Here is a 22,305-nt window from a genome sequence, read left to right as displayed (position 1 = left end):
CTTTATTTTAGTGTTTTCATTATTATATATGAGGATGATCTTCTTTTCTTATTCAATCTATATGGTGTTTGGTAAATTTTTGTATGTTTATAGGCTTCTCTTTCTTTAGGTTGAGGATGTTTTCTTCTACAATTTTGTTGAAAATATTTTCTGGCCCTTGAAGCTGAGAGTTTTCTTCTATTGTCATTATTCTTATGTTTGGTCTTTTCATAGTGTCCCAGATTTCTTGGATGATTTATGTCAAAACATTTTAGATTGAACATTTTCTTTGACCAATGTACCAATTTCTTAATCATGTCTTCTACACCTGAAATTCTCTCTTCCATCTGTTATATTTTGTTGGTAATGCTTACATCCATTATTTCAGTTCTCTTCCCTAAGTTCCTGTATTTCTTCTAGTATTCATTCTTTTACTCTTTAAAGGCTACTGTTATCTTCATATTATTGGATTTGAAGTCATCGTCTTGTGTGCTAGCTATGTGTTAGTATATACATGACTTGCTGTACTGAGGTAGCTGTGATCTGGTAGAGCCTTATTGTCATTATATTGTTATTTGTGTTCTTATGACACTAGTCATCAGGTTGTACCTGGTATTTTTTTTCCTAATACCAGCAGTACTCCTTGGGAAACATTGAGTATGACAATTGTGCTCAGGGAATAGCCTGATTCTCACCTCTGTAGGCTGTGCTCCAAGTGGATCTGAATGTGTCTGGAGTCCCTGAAGAAGGGAGACAGTGCCTTAGATCTGACAATAGAGCTCTGGAGATATGGAGAATCTCACACCTGCTGGTTGTGCCACTGCAAGGGGTTGGAGTCATTGTATCTTAACTGGATGCACCTGTGGCCAGATAAGCCTGGATGTTTCTGGAAACCTGCAGGTCTCTTGGAGCATTCTTGTAATGGACCTTAGAGGACAGGGTGAGGCTTACCTCTCAATCTCTAAAGTTTAAAAGAGGTTTACACATATCTTTTCATATATTATATACATGTATATGTGTGTGATATATAAGAGAAACAATGTTTTTTTACTTTGATTAGTAAATACTAATTACACAGACTGAAATTTTAATTGTTATTTACATAGAACCATGAAATATATTTTTTTGTTTGTTTGTTTTGTTTTTTTGAGACAGGGTTTCTCTGTGTAGCCTTGGCTGTCCTAGACTCGCTTTGTAGACCAGGCTGGCCTCGAACTCACAGCGATCCGCCTGCATGAAATATATTTTAATCATTACAATATAGAACCAAAGCATATTAATTACAATGATAAAATATAGTTTTAAAGTATTAAGGGATAAATGCCAAATAAAAGTGTTTTTTATAAAGTAAAATTAAGCAAAACAAGAAAAGAATATTTTACTTTTCTAGAAATTTTGATGTCAATTGGAATTTGACTTCAAGTGTGAAATATAGTGTTTAAAATTTTCAAAACCATGATGAAAATATATTTTGTAATTCTGAAGACAGAAAATACTTTCATTCAGTTTATAAAGAATACTTCCAGATTACTCTAGAATAAATCTTATATACTTTGTTTCATTCATAAAGAACACAACCAGATTATTCTAGAATAAATGATACATTAAATTATATTGAATATAAAATTTATTTATTTTAACACACTCTTAGCAAAGCAACCACAGAGGTTCCCAGAATACTATTCAGGATAAAAGTTTTCATCAGATGTATCACAGATCCATGGATGTAAAGGCTGTGTACAACATTCTGAAAATAAGTAAGACCTAGATGATTTTTATATAATCTAGTAGAAAACTGAAAAAAGGGATGTGATAGAGCATTTTGGTCATAATAAGAAATCAGCAAATAATAAGTGTAAATAATCATATTCCAACATCAGGAAATGAATGATGGAGCTAAAATGAGATAGTCTTTTATAGTTTAAAAATTTCCAAGATAAAAAATTAATTTCTAAGTTTTAAGAATGAGTAGAACTAATGGACTTACTATTTTAGTGTATGGATTACCACTTATATCATAAAAAACAATTGTTAAGATCAAAGTAATAAATAATATTTCTATTGCTATATAGAAAGGAATGATATCCTCACTCTTCACCACCTGAGTAATGAGATTGAAGAGCCTATTTAAAACTTTGAGCAATTTATGAATTATAAAGCTTATTTATGGAAGAACTTTATTAACTTTTTATGGTCATAGTCAGAGAATTTAGAGCCATACATGAAAATATTGCCAATAGAGAGAAAATATTTCAAGAGTCTTAAATATCCCACTTCAAATATAAACCGTATAATACCTCTAGTATCCTCCTGACTGAAAAAAACACTATATATATATATATATATATATATATATATATATATATATATATATATATATAAAATAACATGTGCATACAATAAGATAGATTTTATATAGTAAATTGAGAAAAAGATTCATATTTTATGAGCAATTTAAGAAGAGGTAAACTATCCCTAGGTAATATGTATTTGAATAATATTTTGTCACTCAACATCATATCTGAGAAGATGATCTCTCTAGCCTGTCCTTCATAATTTCTGTGTTACCTTATTATGTGCTTGGGGTTCTGAGTTCATAGATGTTCATGAACAATTAATTTACATCAGTACTTTTGTAAAGAAGTAAGTATGCAAATATATTTGTGTCACTTAAACCCATATTAGTGGTGTGAATTTGTTTAAGTTTTTCCTTCTATATCTATAATCTTTGCTCCCAAGGAATGGATGATATGAGGATAAAGCGCAAAAATCTTGGCATCTTTGACAGAGATTATCATAGAGTGAAATTTTAGTCGATGTGCCACTAACATAACAGAATCCAAAGTCTTTTTTTCCATATTCTCACTAATATATCCTATGGATAGTTTTATTTCACATTGAAAAAATGTTAGAAAAAAGTTTAAATATCTTTAAATAAGAACTTAACTAGGATATAACATTTTAGAGTATTTTGTAGAATTTAAGGCTTATGTTTCATAGAACCATTTAACCATTGACTGACAATTTGAATGATTCTATAAAGTAGGACAAAAATACCATAGTTACTTTTGAGTAGAAAGTATAAAATAAATTATGATGTGTTAAGTCTGTGTGTGTGTGTGTGTGTGTGTGTGTGTGTGTGTGTGTGTGTGTGTGTGTATGAATACATAGTAGGCAGACATCTGAGACAGTACAGAAATCCCTAGTACCTGGTGTATTCACCTTCAACCTCATTGTTTTTATTGTCAAATGCTGTGACTAATATGGGTTTATACTTCCATGTGATTGTTCCAGTTCCATGCTTTTTATTTAACAAAGTTAGTCATGATTTGGTTGATACTAAGCTGATCAAGTAAACACTGCTTGTATTCCTACATTGAATGTAGCCACTCTCTAATGTTACAAAGTTATCAAAAAGATATTCTCATATAGATACACATATCTAAAAATATGTTTTACCACACACAACAAATATACCAGAAAGATATTTTGGAAATGAAAACTATGAAAGTACGCCTGGAAAAATACACCAGACAATAACAGAGACATATATTTTCCTATGTCTCCAAGAAATTAATTATGCCAACAGTCACATGAGATTCAAAGACAATCCATGTCTCAAAATTAAACACTAACTTGACTTCTGTCTTTTGAAACCTTGAATGACAAGATATAAATTGCCCAGATTTGAGACTGATGGAGAATAGGAGACAAAATCAATTGTATTTTAAGCCACCTGACTTAATATTTTAAATTTTTAAAAAGAAAGATATTTTTAGTTATTTGGAAAACTAAAGTATGAATACAGAAAAGGAATGCACATTTATGGATTGAACTGTCAGGCTTTCCACCCTCTTCTCTTTTAAGTAGAGTTAAATGTCTGCAAAATTCACAGAAATTTGTGGGAAGGATTGTAAGCAGGTGAAAGCAGTCTTGGCAAGCTTTGCCCTTGGGCACACCATGGATACTCCCAGAGATTAACCTTGAAATAGACTGGGTGGAGCCATCCTGGGCCTGGAATTCAGGAAGCAGACCAGGGGACTCCACCTGGATTATTGTGTTTCTAAATGACCCTCAATGGGAGGAGGAGACCAGCCTTTGCATGTGAGAGACAGACAGGCAGATAGGTGGAGAGGAGCAAGGGGTTCAGACTGAGCTCATGTGTATGTGGATCAGCAAACAGGCTGGACCAGCATGCAGGCCAAAGACACCTACGGGCCAGTCTCCTGTAAGAGATACCAGAAGGTTCACTCTTTTTTCCCTTTAACCTTTTTTCTCTCTTCTGTAAGCTAGTTGGGTTGTATAATAAAGTTAACTTGTTAATAAACAGAGCCAACAGAATCTTATGTAAACTTTTCAGATATTGTTGTGTTTTTATTAACTTTCTATTGCTATGCAATGCTGTAATCCTCCAAAAAGCTACACATATAGATAGATAATACAAGAAAATGAATGGACATCAAGGTTATTAAACCATATTTAAAAATCCTGTAGTTTTCTAATAAAAGTAAGGGAACTAAAAGGAAGTATTGTTCTAACTTTCTGTATTTATAAAATTTAAAACAACTTTGTAAAATTTAATTTTTTAGTTCAGTGCTTTAATACACAAAACTACTTCCTGATGATCATGTTAGGTTTTCATCAGTCTTTCTTTTTTCAAAAAAAATATATTTTATTTTTTTTCATATTACATCTCAATTGTTATCCCATCCCTTGTATCCTCCCATTCCTCTCTCCCTCCGATTTTCCCCTTACTCTCTTCTCCTATGACTGTGACTGAGGGGGACCTCCTCCCCCTGTATATGTATCAAGTCTTTTCTTGGTAGCCTACTATCCTTCCTCTTAGTGCCACCAGGCCTCCTCATCCAGGGGACATGGTCAAATATGGGACACCACACTTCATGTGAAAGTCACACCCCACTCTCCACTCAACTGTGAAGAATGCCCTATCTATTGGGTAGATCTGATTAGAGGTTTGAAGTTTATTGCATGTATTTTCCTTGGCTGGTGCCATACTTTGTGCAGGACCCCTGGGCCCAGATCTGCCTCTCACAATGTTCTTCTTGTACATTTCTAGGACCCTCTGGATCCTTCTATTACCCCATTCTCCCATCTGATGTCTCAATAGTATGTCCCCCCTCTGTCCCACTTTCCTGATAAGTGAAGAAATTCATTGGACATGCCTCTGGGGCTAGTGTCCAGATATAAGTGAGTATATACCATTTGACTTTCTGCTTCTGGGTTAACTTACTCATTATGATCATTTCTAGTTCAATCCACTTGTCCACAACTTTCAGGAATTCCTTGTTTTTAATAGCTAAGGAGTATTCCAGATTGTAAATTCACCACAGTTTCTTTATCCATTCTTCTACTGAGGGATACTTAGGCTTTTTCCAGGTTCTGCTTATTATGAATAAAGCTGCTATGAACATGGTTGAGCAATTTTTCTTCTTGTGGACTCGAACATCTTCTGGGTATATTCTAAGGAGTGTAATAGCTGGGTCTTGAGGAAGCCCTATTTCTAATTTCTGATATAGTGCCAGATCTATTTCTGAAGTGGTTGTACTAGTCTGCATTCCACCAGCAATGAAGGAGTGTTCCTCTCTCTCTCTCTACATCCTTGCCAGCATGTGGTGTCACTTGAATTTTTGATCTTTGCCTTTCTGATAAGTATAAGATGGAATCTCAGAGTTGTTTTGATAGGGATTTCCCTGAATGACTAAGGAAGTTGAGCATTACTTTAAGTGTTTCTCAGCCATTTGATATCCCTCTATTGAGAATTCTCTGTTTATTTCCAAGCCCTATTTCTCAATTGGGTTATTTGATTTTGTGGTATTTAATTTCTTGAGTTCTTCATATATTTTGGATATTAGACCTTTGTCAAATATAGGGTTGGTGAAGACCTTTTCCCAGGCTATAGGCTGTTGATTTGTTCTGTTGACAGTGTCTCTTGCCTTACAGAAGATTTTCAGCCTCATGAAGTCCCATTTATTTATTGTTGACCTTAATGCCTGGGCTGTTGGTGTTCTGTTCAGGAAGTTGTCTCCTGTGCCAATGTGTTCCAGGCCATTCCCCACTTTTTATTCTAACCGACTTAGTGTCTCTCATTTTAGTTGAGGTCTTTGATCCATTTGGATTTGAGTTTTGTGCATGGTGACAAATACGGGTCCAATTGCATTTTTTTAGATGTAGACATCCATTTAGACCAGCACCATTTGTTGAAGGTGCTATCTTTTTTCCGTTGAATAGATTTGGTTTCTTTGTCAAAAATCAAGTGACCATTTGTGTGTGGATTCATATCTGGGTCTTTGATTCAATTCAAGTTATCAACCATCCTATTTATGTGCCAGTACCATGCTGTTTTAATTACTGTTGCTTTACAGTACAGCTTGAGATCAGGTATGGAGATTCCTCTGGAGGATCTTTTATTGTATAAGATTGTTTTAGCTATTCAGGATTTTTTTCTTTTTCCATATGAAGTTGAGAATTTAACTTTCAATGTCTTTAAAAAATTGTGTAAGTGTTTTGATAGGGATTGCATTGAATCTCTAAATTGCTTTTGGTAAGATGGCCATTTTTACTATGTTAATTCTCCCTATCCACGAGCAAGGAAGAACTTTCCATCTTCTGATGTCATCTTCAATCTCTTTCTTCAGAGTTTAAAAATTTTTTTCAAGCAAGTCCTTCACGTGTTTGCTTAGAGTAACTCCTACATATTTTATATTGCTTGTGGCAAACTTGAAGGCTGTAGTTTTCCTAATTTCCTCCTCTGCATGATTGTCATTTGTATATAGGAAGGCTACTGCCTTTTTTGAGTTAATTTTGTATCCAGACAACTTGCTGAAGGTGTTGATCAGCTTTAAGAGTTCTCTGGTGCACTTATGTACATTATCATATCATCTGCAAATAGGGATAATTTTACTTACTCCTTTCCCATTTGTTGAAATTCTCTTTCTTTGTTGGGACTGTGATGTTTAGGTATCAGTGTGACTATGGTCTCATGGAATGAATTTGGTAATGTCCCATCCTTTTCAATCATTTGGAGGTAGCTTGAAGACTATTGGTATTGGCACATCCTTGAAGGTCTGGTAGAATTATGCAAAGAAACCATCTGACCATGGGCTTTTTTTTTTTTTAGCTGGGAGACTATCAATGATTGCCTCTATTTCTACAGGGGAAATGGGACTATTTAGCTTGTTTATCTGTTCTTCACTCAGTTTTGGCAAGTGGAATTGATCAAGAAAATTATCCATTTCCCTTAGATTTTCAAATTCTGCGGCATATATTCCTTTGAAGTAGGATCTTACAATTCTTTGTATTTCTTCAGTGTCTGTTGTTATGTCTCCCTTTTCATTTCTGATTTTGTTGATTATGATACTGTCTCTTTGCCTTTTAGTTAGTTTGGCTAATGATTTGTCTATCTTGTTGATTTTCTCAAAAAACCAGCTCATTGTTTTCTTGATTCTTTGGACTGTTCTCTTAGTTTTTAGTTTATTAATTTCAGCCCTGAGTTTGGTTATTTCCAGTAGTCTACTCCTCTTGGGTTTTTCTACTACTTTTTTTTTTCTAGGACTTTCACCTGTGTCATTAAGTTGCTTATGTGGGATGTTTCCAATTTCTTGTTAAAGCACTTAGTGCTATGAATTTTCCTCTTAGCACTGCTTTCAATGTATCCCACAAATTTGGATATGTTGTTTCTTCATTTTTGTTGAATTTCAGGAATTCCTTAATTTCTTTCTTTATTTCTTCCCCAACCCTGGTGTCATTAAGTAGAGAGTTGTTTAGTTTTGATGTATGTGTAGGCTTTTTTTTATTTCTGTTGTTGTTGAAGTGCAGCCTAAGACTATGGTGATCTGATAGGATACAAGGTGTTATTTCAATCCTCTTGTATCTGTTGAGGCTTGCTTTGTGTCCTACGATGTGATCAATTTTGGAGAAGGTATCATGGGGTGCAAAGAATAAGGTATATTCCTTTTTGTTTGGGTGAAAGGTTCTGTAGACATATGTTAGATTCATTTGATTCATAGCATTGGTCAGTGATGTTATTTCTCAAATTAGTTTCTGTTTCAATAACCTATTTCAGTTAGAGTGGGGTGTTGAATTCTCCCACTACTATTGTGTGGGGATCAGTATGTGGTTTAAGCTTCATTAATAGGTCTTTTACAAATGTAGGTGCCCTTGTATTTGGAGCATAGATATTCAGAAATGTGATGCCATGTTTGTTGACTTTACCTTTGATGAGTATGAAGTGTCTTTCCTCATCCCTTTTGATTGATTTTGGTTGAAAGTCTATTTTGTTAGATATTAAAATGGCTATGCCTGCTTGCTTCTTGTGACTACTTGCTTGGAATATTTTTTTAGCCTTTTACCCTGAGGTAATGTCTATCTTTATGGGTGAGATCTGCTTCTTGAATGCAGAAGAATGTTGGATCTTGTTTATGCATCCATTCAATTAGTCTGTGCCTTTTTATTGGAGAATTGAGACCATTGATGTTGAGAGATATTAATGACCAGTGACTCTTAAGAGTCTTAATTTTGATGTTGGTTCCAGTAGAGCACTTGTGTGGTTATGTATTTGCAGTGGTGTAGTTATCTATTCCCTGTGTAGTTTTGACTGTAACTTGTCCCTTTAGGGTGGAAGTTTCCTTCTAGTACCTTCTGTAAAGCTGGATTTGTGGATAGGTACTGTTTGAATTTGTTTTTGTCATTGAATATTTTGTTTTCTCCATCAAAGGTTATTGATAGTTTTGCTGGGTAAAGTAGTCTGGCCTGGCATCTGTGGTCTATTAGGGTTTGCTGAACTTCTGTCCAGGCCCTTCTGGCTTTTATAATCTCTGCTGAGTAGTCGGGTGTAATTCTGATAGTTTTACCATTAAATGTTATGTGGCCCTTTTCCCTTTCAGCTTTTAATATTTTTTCTTTTTTTGTATATTTTGTGTTTTGATTATTATGTGACAAGAAGATTTCCTTTTCTGGTCTATTCTATTTTGTTGCTCTCTAGGCCTCTTATACGTTTATAGGCATCTCTTTCTTCAGATTGGGGAAGTTTTCTTCTATGATTTTGTTCAAATATTTTCTGGTCCTTGGAGTCTGGCATCTTCACTTTCCTCAGTACCTATTATCCTCAGATTCCTTCTTTTCATGATGTCCTTGATTTCTTGGATGTTTTGTGTCAGGATATTTCCAAATTTAGCATGATCTTTAATGGTTGCTACTAGTTCTACGATTGCATCTTCTAAACCTCAGATTCGTTCCTCCATCTAGGAATCTGTTACAAAGGCTTGCTCTATGTTGCTCACCTTCCTCTCTGAGCTCTCACATTCCCGTTTTTCTTCTGTCTGTGTTTTTATACTTGAATACGTTTTTATCTTCAGATCTTGAACTGTTTTATTGATTTCTTTCATTTGATTTTTTTGTCTATTCCTGAGTTTCTTCCATTGACTCTTTATAGGCTTTCAGAGATCGAAGAGATTTATTGACTTCCTACACTGGTTATTTGTATTTTCCTGAATTTTTTCCAGTGCCTCTCTACAGGCCTCTTTTATGTCTTCCAACCTGTTTGGCTGTGTCTTCCTGCATTTGAATAAGAATTTTATTTGTTTCCTCCATTATCATTCTCATTGTTAAGGATTTGAGATCATTTTCTTGGATTTCCATTGTGTTTGAATTCTCTGGGTTGTTTTCTTTGGGATTTCTGGGATCTGGAGAGGCCATATTGGTTTTTTTTGTATGATTTTGTGCTGTCCTTTAGGCATCTTGTTATCTCTATTTTTGGCAAGTAGCTTCGGGAGTTGGGTAGAGGGAGTCTGTAGATAGATTCATCTGTTTTCTGATGATTTCCCTAGGCTGGAAGCTCTTATGCTTCACTGGCCTGGATGGCAGGAGGGTAGCCCTGTACTTTGGGTCTCTTACAGCTAGTGATCCCAAGCTCCCCTGTACTGTGGGTCCCAGAATGTGCATTGGGTCAGGCCAAAGTGTCCACAGCTTCTGCGTCCCCTTGTAGCACTGGATCTCTCCAGGAACTGAAGCAGGTCAGACAGAAGGTATCTACTAGCTGCTCTACTCCTTGTGGCCCTGAAATTTCCTTAGTCCTGGAGTTTGATGTTCCTCTGGTCTGTCATTCCCAGTAGCATTTCAAGACCCAGACCACTCACAGAGTCCATGTTAGTGTGGCTGGGCCCAAACCACATAGCCACTAAGTCCAGTTCGCAACTCTGGACCCAAATGGCTCTTTGACCCCAAATGGGTCTCTGGACCCAGGTGGGTCTCTGGGCCTAATCCACTCACTTATTCCAGTTAGCACTGATTACAACCAGGGTCTCAGACCCAAGCAGCATACTTAGCTTGCCGAGTTCAGCTAGAGTCTCAGGGCTCAAACTGCATGCTAAACTCAGCTAGAGTCTCTGGACCTAAACTGCCCGCCAAGCTCAGCTAGAGACTCTAGTCCCAAACCCACTGAGCTCAGCCAGAGTCTCAGAGCCTGCACCATCTGACAAGTTCAGCCAGGGTTTCTGGGCCCAAACTGAGCACTGAGCTCAGCTAGAGTCTCTGGGCCCAAACTGCCCACCAAATTCAGCAGAGTCTCAGGGACGGGACTGTGCACTGAATTCAGCCAGGGACTCAGGACTCAAACTGTGGGGCAAATTCCACTAGGGACTGTGGGCTGAATCCACGTGCCAAGTCTCAGGGTCAGGACAGTGCACCAAGGTCAGCTAGAGTCTCTGGCACCAAACTGTCAGCCAAGTCCAGCAAAGATCTCTGGGCCCAAACCTCAGCTAAGGACTCTGGGCCCAAACTGCCCCCCACGTTCAGCCAGGGACTCTGGGCCTAACCCACACACCGAACTCAGCTAGAGTCTCAGTGGATGAACTGTGCGCCAAGCTCAGCTAGGGACTCTGGACATAAAATGCATGCTGAATTCAGCCATGGACTCTGGGTCCCGGACTGCACATCATGTCCAGCCAAAATCTCAGGACCAGGACTGCAAGCCAAGCTCAGCTAGAGTGTCTAGGCCCAAACTGTACATCCAGCCCAACCAGGTTCTCTGTGCCCAAATCACGCACCGAGCTCAACCAGGAACTCTGGGCCTGAACCACATGCTGAAATCAGCTAGAGTCTCAGGAGTCAAACTCCTCACCAAGCTCAGCTAGGGACTCTGGGCCCAAACTGCATGCCGAGCTCTGCTAGGATCTCAGTGGCTGAACCACACTCCTAGTCCTATTTGGGTCTCTGGGCACTAGCCACATGCTGAACAGAACTTGGGTCATGGGGCCCAAACCATGTGCCGAGTTCAGCTAGGGTCGCAGGGTCCAAATCTTGCACTGAGTCCCCTCTCTCACAGCAATTCCCACTGGTTACCATGCCAATTGCCTCTGCTGGACGGTTCCCAGGTGCAAACGTCAGCCACTGCCACTGTTGCCGCCACTGTTGCTCTGGTCCAAGAGAATCTGTGCTCCTCCTGTGTGCAGGGGTATCCAGGTTTTCTGTATTTTGGTCCTTTTGAACTGTGGAGTACTCCCACGGTAGTGGGGTGGGGAGTTTGTTGTTCTTGTTTCTGAATTCTGTGTAGTTCCCTGAATCATTTACTGGAGCTTCTAAACATGGTCTACACTGCTCGCCACCATCTTGGATCTTTTATCAGTCTTTCTTATAAAGACTAAATTACTCCTGCATAAATAACAGCAACTATTTTCAATGATGCCTCACACAGCACATAGTAGGAGTTATGTGAAACTTCTCTATTTAAAAGACAAGAGAGCATAGGCAATCCTTTTATAGAGATAAGAATTCTGGGGAGAAAAGAGGTGTGAAAACATTCACCTGCAAGATTCAGAGGAAGTTGGATATATGAAACTGAGGAGAGTTAAAGAACCAGGTGGGAAAAAAAGAGAATAATATAAATGAGTTAGCACAGATTATAAGAGCTGGTTGGAAGCTACAGTGACCTAAGGCCTAAAGCTGTTATAAATAAAGTCTCTGTATCATTATTCAGAGCTGGAGAAGACATAGAAAATCAGTATGGGTTTATTTGATGTCCAAAGTTTGGTACAGAATCAAAGCTTAAGGCCTGAGAGAAATCCCAGAGCTAGGATAAACAGAATGGCTGAATTTAGCCTACATAACTGAGCAGGAGGGAAGTCCCATTAAGAGAGAGCAGACAGAACTCTCAGGCATGCTCTGCAAGTGAAAAACGTCCCAGAGAAGCAGCTAGAAGTGGACCCAGGACAAGTAGCAGCAGATTCGAGAAATATGCCAACCTAATGGGCACTTACTGATTCACTCAGGGCCTCCAGTGTAGAAAAAGCCTGTAAACGATCAGCAAAGCATGTATACTAGGTCCCTGTACAGAGGCTGCATTTTTTTCTAGTAGACTGCTAGAATAAAACTAGTGGCAACACCACATCTTCCCTATGAGCAGAAGAGCTGGGGTTGGGCCAGCAGCAAATGCAGTATGCTAGCTGAGCTGGAAAAAAGCTTACAGCCATGCAGCAGTATGGTGGGTCAGAAAAATCACACCAGCTACAAACCTATGGAAACTGAAGGAAAACCTGAGGTATCAACAGATTTGGCAAGATACCTAGGAAGTCCTTAAAGAAGTTAAATAAGATAAAAAGAAATAGACCACATAAGGATAGGAAACATCATAATACAGGGCTTTAGTACCCCATATAATGCTATATTAGATGATTAAAAATAGGGAAAGAAAATGAAAAGATAAATGACTTAACTAAGATTGGCTCAATATTTATTATTATTATTATTATTATTATTATTATTATTATTATTATTATTATTATTATTATATTTTATCCTTAATAGCCATAGTTACTTCCTATGCTTTATCAAACAAAAAGGCTTTGTAGATGCAAGGAAATAATATATAATATGGATTGATAAGAGACAAGCCTTAAAGAAAAAAATTAGAAGCCATTATACTTATGAATTAAAATAAAAAACTTACTCAGATAACGACAGAGGAATTAGGACAAGAACTTTCTGCACCATCATATAGTGAAATTAAAGAAGGTCAACCAAAAGTTGTTAGAAAGCCAATCTTAGCTTATATGGTTATTATTCAGAAAATAACAATAGATGATAAACACAATAGATGATAAGTTTATGAAGAAATTGGATGTCATCCTATAGAAATGTTATATTAACAAAATTAATGATGCTATTCTGATACAAGAATTAAATTATGAAAACCTTATGAAAACTTAAAATGCAAGATATTCTAATTATGGTAATCATGATTATTTTAAAGGGGACTATAGGCAAAGTATTCCTGGAAACAATGTACGTTCTAGAGATAATCCAAACAGAAGGGTACCCCCTTATGGAATATGTAAAAAGTGTGTCAAAGACCAGCACTGGAATATTTAATTCAGATCAACAAGGGCTAAAGTAGGTAAATTCATGTTGGGAAGTACCCATGTGGGCTGCTGGCAGGCCTCAATATCATATTAAAACTGGCCATTTCATATAAGCATTGGAGAAACCCTTCCACAGAGTAATTAAACAGCACTGCTTTGGATATATACATTTATAATCTAGATATCAAAGTCAGATCACCTGTAATAGATAAAACAGAAAACTCAGTAAATACCAGAAAACAAATATTTTGTGAGAAGTCTATAAGTTATCAGAGGCCCAAACTAAAGGTATGTATAAAGGATATTGTAATTGAAGGTATGATTGACATAGCAGATGTAACAGTGATTTCACCAAAATTTTGGCCTCCAAATTGGCCTCTTCAGGAGGAAAATATTCAAAGTCTAGGTTTTGGAATTTTATCCTGGATACAATAAAGTATGAGATGGCTTAAATGTATAGGGCCATAAGGTCAAATAGGAAAATTAAAGCTATATGTGGCTAATAGCCATGAATTGATAGGAAAAAGTTCTATGGCAATGATGGTAATTAGAATTTAGCATTTCTTCAGCTTCAACAATGAGCTATGGAATAAAAGATGTTCCTGACAAAGTTATTGAAAATGTTATTTAAAAACAGTCACAGACATTCCAGGTGTCCTTAAACAGGGCACAGCAGAAGTTGTATCTTCAAATTTGTATGGATGAGCAACTGCTAGTAGAACACAAACTACTCTACCACTAAAATGGTTAACTGATAGGTCTATCTGGGTAAAGCAATGGCCTATGTCAAAGGAAAAGTTACAGGCATTATAACAGCTAGGCGAAGAGCAGATGGAGGCTCAAAATATAGAAGAATCCACCAGACCTTGGTGATAGAGGTTGGTCTGATGTATTTTGAGGCTAAGTACTGCTTGCTGTCTCTGTGTTCCACCTGTACCTTGCCTAAGAGCCTAACCTGTTTGACAAATACAAAGCAAAGACACCTTGGCAGAGCAAATAGGATAGGTGCGGCTAAAGTTTCTGGGCTTTGGGAGATAGAAAGAATCTTAGAAGTAGAGGAGACTAGAAAAGAGTAGAGGAAGAAGAAGGCTGCACCATGGGTGAGGTTGAGGAGAAGCCCAGGGCTGGTGTGGATGGAGATTTGGCCCAGATGATGATAGTTAGCAAGTATTTAGGATAATGTATTGGAGGTAACTTGATAGAAATTATTAGAAGCAGATGGCATGGCTTACCTGGCCATGGAATACTTGACCCACTATGGGAAGTAGTTTTGGGGATTAATATCTTTCCTGCCCCAAGTTAACTAAGACTATTTTAAAATATAACAGGTGTCTTGATTGATTGCTAGGAGGTTAGAAAATACTGCCATAATAATAATTATAGGTCTGATAATAAACATTATTTAGCCATACTAATAAATGAACCACACCACCTTGGAATTCTCCTATATTTGCTAATGAAAAAAATCTGGAAAAGGAGGATATTAACAGATCTGAGAGAAATCAATAAATTCACTCAGCCTTTGGGTTTCTTACAACCTGGAATCCCTTTAACTTATTGATTACCTAATACATGAGCTATCATAGTAATTGATTTAAAACATTGCTTTCTCACCATCATTTCACATGAGCAAGATAGAGAAAAATTTGCTTTCACAACGCTGACTTCTATTTACTCTAAATGTGTTGAGAAGAAATGAGTAGAGTCTTGCCACAATGAATGTTAAACAGTCCTACCTTTTGTAAATATTTTTTACAACAGACATTAGAAAAATACATAATTTACCGGTAATTTATCAGACATAATTTATGATACTTTGTTGGGAGATTTAGATGCAGATACCTTTAAAAATGATGATGTAAAAAACAAATTACTTTGTTAGCGATTACAAATATCTCCTGAAAAAATACAAAGAGGAAATTCTATCAATTAGTTTTACAGAAAATTTGACTACAGAAAGTATAAATCAGGAGAAACCAATTATGAACTTTTAATGAATTTCAATAGTTATTGGGAGATATTAATTCACTAAGTTACATAATTGGATTAACTACTAAAAAATTATTTTATTTATTTTAAACCTACAAGGTGACAGGAACTTAAATAGTTTGTGAAAATTAACACCTGAAGCTAAAAAAGAATTGTCTTTGGTAGAAAAGAAATTACAGGATACACATGTGAACAATTTGGTTCCAAAGCTCTACTTTATTTTAGTTATTTGCTTTTTATGTGTTCTTCCACAGAGTTTGTTTTTGCAAAGAGAATGTAAAAACTTAGAATGGATAATTTTAGTACACAAACAGAATTTTAAAAATTAAATGTATATAGAAAACCTTTCTGATTGATTCTAAAAGGAAAAAAATGAGACTTTTTCAAGTATCAGAAATAGATCCAGCAGAAATTATAGTACCTTTTACTAATGCTAAAATTGCCTTTGGTGAGAAAATGAATATTAGCAAAGAGCTTACAATACTTTTTTTGGGAGAAATTAACAACAAGTTTTTCAAAAGCAAGAGCATCTACTTTAATAAAAAGAATTAATTGGATTCTTTCTCATATAGTAATGGGAATATGAAGCGTTGGGGCCACTACATTCTATACTAATACAAATAAATCAGAAAAGGCAGGTTATAAGTCAGAACAAAATAAAATTACTCACAGCCCTTATGATTCATTTCAAATATCAAAGTCATATACCTATCTTATGATATTATTAGATTTTCCTAAATTTCTTAGTATAGTTACTGACTCTCAGTGTACAGAAAATGTTGCTTTGGATATAGAAACTGCCAAAATTATTCTGTATGATTCAGAATTAGCTTCACTATTTATTCAACTACAACAAGTAATCAGAAAGAGAAATCATCCATTTTATATGACACATATCTGATCTCATATAGTCTACTAGGCCCTCTAGCACAACTGCAAGAGGAAAAAAGCAACATGGCAAAGTATAGATTTATATATAAGTATTAGTTGGGACCAACATTAAACTAAGACCTAAAGTTACTATAAATAAATGTAAGTCTCTGTGTCAATATTCAGACATAGGGAATCTGTATGGTTTTACATTATTGATAAATATTAAATTATGTGATTTTTGATAAATTTCTATTCTCAGAGAAATAAACATTATAAAATATTCTAAGGTTCTTTTCTAGTGATAACATGCCATTTGTGAGTATAGACTACCTTAAAAATGACTTTTCAGTAAATATATGTAAATACATAAATAGTTCCATGTATTTATATATTTATACACATAAATTTATGTAACAGCTTCCTAACAATGTATATTATCTCTATAAAAAACAAAGAAGCAGAACAGAACAAAAAAAAAAACACCATAAAAAAATCATTTTTAACTCCAAAAAGGAAGAACAGGGGATTATATCCAAACACAACAAAACTAAAGCTAAACAGTATAAAGATCAGTGTCAGTCTTCTGAGACTCACAATCTTCTGAGTGTTAAGGAACTTTAACAGATTTACCACGCTTATGGTACTGGTTTTCCCAAAATGTTAGTGTCTCCACAGCAACTGGGCTACAACATAGCCCAACATATGTTGACCTTCAGTAATAGGCTCTTTTCTGCTCTCTTCTCCTGCTAAGCTTTAGCTTTCATCATAACACCCACAGCACAGGAGCTTCTATTAGATGATTTTGTTTATTTGTGTGTTTTTGTTTTGTTTTGTTTTCATTTTTTATTTCTTTATTATTTTTTTTTTAGAAAGAGTTTTGCTCTCTAGCCTTTGCTGTCCTGGAACTCACTCTGTAGACAAGGCTGGCCTCAAATTTCCAGAGATCTCCTTGTCTGTTATTCCTAAGTATTGGGTTGTAGATGTGTACCACCACTACCTACACCTAAAGCTTCTATTAGAATCAAACTATATCTTCACAAAGAGCTTCTTGTTTTTTTTTTTTTTTTTTGGTTTGTTTGTCTTTTTAGGACTGTGCTTCAACTTCTCTCCATGATCCCTTCATGCATTTAAAATCAGAACCACTTGGGAAACTTTTAGTCATTACCAAGTTTGGCTGCCAGTGTGAGGTACATCTTTGGGCTGGTTTTAGGCTATAGCTTCTGTGTGCTAACCATGAGGAAACATATCCTAGAATATTTTGCTTCAGTAACCTTATTCTTTTATTAATCATGGCTGCTTTGTCAGCCCCGGATGACTAGTACCAATTATCTTAGGAGAGTAGTGGTTTCAATATAGTGGTTTTTAATTGAAATGGTAGATGGAATTGGTGTGATTTGTTTCCTCTGATAATTCAAAAGCTATGCATTGTTTTCACATATTATCTTCCAAGAATCCACAGAACAGCCCACTTAGTTCTTGCAACTAAATTATTTTCTAGCCTAAAGTTCAAATGTCACTGTAATCTTCCTCAAAACACATGGTTGCATCAGCTTGTCACACTAATATCCAAGGAAATCCTATAAATTTCTGCCTTAGATAGGTTTTTATTGTTGTGATAAAGTGCCATAACAAAAAGCAACTTGGGGGAAAATTGTTTATTTGGATTACATCTCGAGGGAGGGATAGAAGTTGATGCCATAAAGGATTACATCTTACTACCTTGCTTTCCAAAGCTTGTTGTCTTATACTATCCAGGACCAATAACTTAGGAGTGGTACAGTCCACAGTGAAAGGGGATTTTCCAAATTAAACAGCTACTTAAGAAACCTGTCACAAGTTAGTGTATTGACCAACTTTATGAAGGTATTTTCTAAGTTGTGTTTCACTCTTTTCAAATAAATTTAGCCTGTATTATTTACCAAACAAATAAACACCAAACAAAAACAACCAGTATAATTATTTTATCAAGTTTTTACATTTAATAAACTAAAACCCATGTCATTATATTCTTATACTTCTGAAGGTCAGAATCTGTGATGAATCTTATAAAGCTACGAAGAGATACTATCAGTGATGGTGAGATATCAAGGAGATTCACTTAACTTTTCTAATTTATGTAACTTTGTACATTTTCTTAGATTTACTAAGATGCAGCACTACTGACCAACTTCTTTCATTGTAGTATCTTCTTTGGTAGCCTCACTTTTCCTCTATTAAAAGGATACAAGGGATGGGATAAGAATTGAGATGTAATATGAATAAACTAATAAAATATAAAAAATAAAATAAAATAATATATAATGAAAAATAAATTTAAAAAAGGTAAGAGATTTCAGGAAAAAAAGACTCATTTAAAATCTCCATTGGCAAAATTTCTTTTATTTCCTCTTCTCAGTAAGATCCATATATCTGCTCTAGAGCTCTCCTTACTTAGCCTCTCTCATCTGTGGATTATAGCATGATTATTCCTATTTAAGAGCTAATATCAATTTATAAGTGAGTACATATGATATTTGTCTTCTGCTGTTGGATTGCCTTGCTCAGGATGATTTTTTTCTTGTTGCATCAATTTGCCTGCAAATCTTATACTGTCATTTGTTTTCCCCCACAGAGTTATTCTCCAGTGTATAAATGCAGCACACTTTATTTATTTATTTTTCAGTTAGGGGACGTCTCTGTTGTTTCTATGTTCTGGCTATTAAGGATAAAGCCATTATGAATACAGTTGACCAATGTCTTTATTGTTGGAAGGAGTTTCTTTTGGGTATATTCTTAAGCGTAGTATAGCTGGACTTTGAGGTAGATCGATAACCAATTTTCTAAGAAACCATTTTATTGATTTCAAGAGCGACGGTATGAGTTTTCACTTATACCATCAACGGATGAGTTTTTCCCATGTTCAACATCCTCACCAGAATGTGCTGTTGCTTGAGTGCTTGATCATAGCCATTCTGGGTATAAAATGGGATCTCAATGTAGTTTTGATTTGCACTTACAAAATGGCTGAGGATGTTAAACATTTCATTAAGTGTTTCTCTAGCATTTGAGTTTCCTTTATTGAGCTTTCCCTGTTTAGGTGTGTACCCCATTTTAAACTGGATTATTTGATGTTTTGATGTCTAGTTTCTTGCGGGTTTATTTTCTGTTTTGGATATTAGCACTCCCTCTGATGGTAAAATTTTGAGAAAAAATATTTACAATTCTGTAAGCTCCCACTTTGTTACATTGACGGTGTCCTTTGTATTAAAAAACTTTTCAGATTTGTGAGGTTTCACTTTTTAATTATATATCTTTATATCTGTGCTGTCTGTGAAATCTGCTAAGAAAATTGACTCCTGTGCCGCCACTCTCAATGTCATTCCCTATTTTCTCTTCTAACAGGTTCAGGAAATCTGGTTTTCTGATGAGTTATTTAATTCAGTTGGACTTGAGTTTTGTACAGGTTGACAAATTTAGGTCGATTGATTTGCATTGATGTGTATATCCAGTTAGATCAGCATGATTTGTTGAAGATGATTTTGTTTTGCCCATTCTGTACTTCATGCTTCTTTATTAAAAATAAGATGTCCATAGGTGTATGGATTTATATATAGGTCCTTAATTCAATTTCATTGATCAATTTGTTTGTTTTTATGGCAATACCATTCATTTTTCCTAGTATAGATATGTAATGGACCATAAAAATCAGTGATGGTGATACCTCTTAAAGTTCTTTTGTTGTTCAGGATTGTTTTAGCTATCCTGTTTTTTCTATTTGTTTGTTTTTTCCATATGAAATTTAGTATTGTCCTTTCAAAGTTTCTAAAAATTTGTGTTTGAATATTTACAGGGATTATGTCCAATCGGTTGATAGCTTTCAGCAGAATAGGCCTTTTTACCCGTAGATAGACTAGGAAAGTTTGACGATGGGAACAGAAGGGAGCCAATTTTGGAGAGAGGGACAGATAAATAGATTTAGGGAAAAGTTGTTGGATAAAGGAGCACTTGAGGAAACATGGTATAGTGAAAACTTCCTAGAAATATGATATAGATCCTGAACTACCCATATCCTGTAACCAGGCAAGGATCCCAGTAGAGGGACTGGAACACTAATGTGGCCACAAAAATCTTCAACCTACATACAGCCTGTCCTGTCTACAAGATATGGCACAGCAATGGCAACTCGCATGTTATGCGAGTGGCCAACCAATGACTGGTCTAACTTGACCACCACCAGTAGAAACTAGAAACTCAAAGGAATAAGTAAAGACTAGATTGTAAATAAATCAAATTCATGCTGCCATACATGCACACACACACACACACACACACACACACACACATGCACACACACGATGCTATTGAAAGTCTGCTAAAATATGAATATTATAATCAAAATGAAGTGAGTATGATGTAGATTTAGGAGCAGAAGCCAGTATGTCTAGTAGTTAAATCTAGTGAATTCTTTAAAATATTCCCTTGTTTGTTGTTTGCATTATCATTTCCCTCCATTTAGGTACTCCTTAAAACTGGGTAGGTTGGACGTGAACTCTTATGTCCCATATTTGACCCCTTCAACATGGTGGGCAGGACAGGTGGCACTCAAAGATAGGATAAGTAGGCTACCAAAAAGGGACTTTATAGATAGCCTAGGACCATATAGTGGGGGAGGAGGTACCCCTTGGTCATAGACCTAGGGAAAGGAAATAGGGTGAAAGCAGAAGGGAATTGGAAACTGGTGGATGCAAGTAGGGGGGAAACAATTTAGATGTAATATAAATGAACTAATTAAACTATTATTTGTTTATTTATTTATTTTTAGTAATTTATTCTTCTTACATCTCAATGGTTATCCCATCCCTTGTATCCTCCCATTCTTCCCTCCCTCCCATTTTCCCCCTACTCCCATCCCTTATGACTACCTGAAGAGGACTTCCTCCCCCTTTATATGCTCATAAGGTATCAAGTCTCTTCTTGGTAGCCTGCTATTCTTCCTCTGAGTGCCATAATTTGAAAAAAAAACTGGGTAGGTCATCCTTAACTGAAATTCAATAAACTTGTTCTTGCTTGTCATGTTGAAAAGTGAGTTCATGTGAGGGAATAGTGGAGGGAAGACATTCTCAAGTATACATTCATTTTAAAAGAAAATTTGGCATATAGAAGAATTTCAATGATAATCATTTTCTATAGGTAGAAATATACAAGCTCATAAGGAACTATGTATGCATATATTTAATTTTCTGTACTTTAAGTTCAGAATTCCAAAATTTCCTGTAATAAGGAGTAGAGAAATAACTTTATATTTTAGGTAACATACACAGTGTCTTAATATGATTGTTATTGCTGCGATAAAACACCATGACCACAAACAGTTTGTGTAGAAAAGGATTTAATTAATTCTAGCTTGCAGTACATCATCCTAGGAAGTCACCATAGGAACTCAAGACTGAAAGGGAGAGGAACTGATGTAGAGGCTCTGGTAAAATACTGCCTACTGACTTGTCCCTCAAGGCTTGCTCAGCCTGATTCTTATAGCACCTAGAACCCCCATCCCAGCAGTGCCATTTTGCACAGGGTCTTGGGTCCTTACATATCAATCATCAATTAAAGAAATATACCACAATTTGACAGCCAGCCAGTTTGATGGGATCATTTTCTCAGTTGAGGTTTCTGATTTCCATATAATTATAGATAGCATCAAGTTGACAGAAAACTAACAAGCAATGGTGACCCCTTCCCAACATGACAAATAAAGCCATTAATATTAAGCCATAACTTTCTCTTTCTTGTTCATGCAAAAGACATTGCAATGATATCAACATCACAATTCACGCATTCTAACTTCAAAAAAGTGTGTGTGTGTGTGTGTGTGTGTGTGTGTGTGTGTTTGTGTGTGTGTGTGTGTGTGTGTGTGTGTGTGTGTGTGTGTGTTATGTGAGCACAGGTACCACCTAGAGGCCAGAAGAGCATACCACAACTCTGGAAACTGGTGTCACAAGCAGCTGTGAGCTGTCAGACAATGAGAACAAAACTCCCAGTGAACCATATCTCAAGCCCTCCAACTTTTAAATCTTGCAGTCTCTAAAAATTCAGGCACCTAAAAGTCCAAAGT

Source organism: Acomys minous (genome assembly GCF_964271855.1).
Source record: "Acomys minous genome assembly, chromosome: 3".
Classification (NCBI taxonomy): Eukaryota; Metazoa; Chordata; class Mammalia; order Rodentia; family Muridae; genus Acomys; species Acomys minous.
This window is presented reverse-complemented; position numbering follows the sequence as displayed.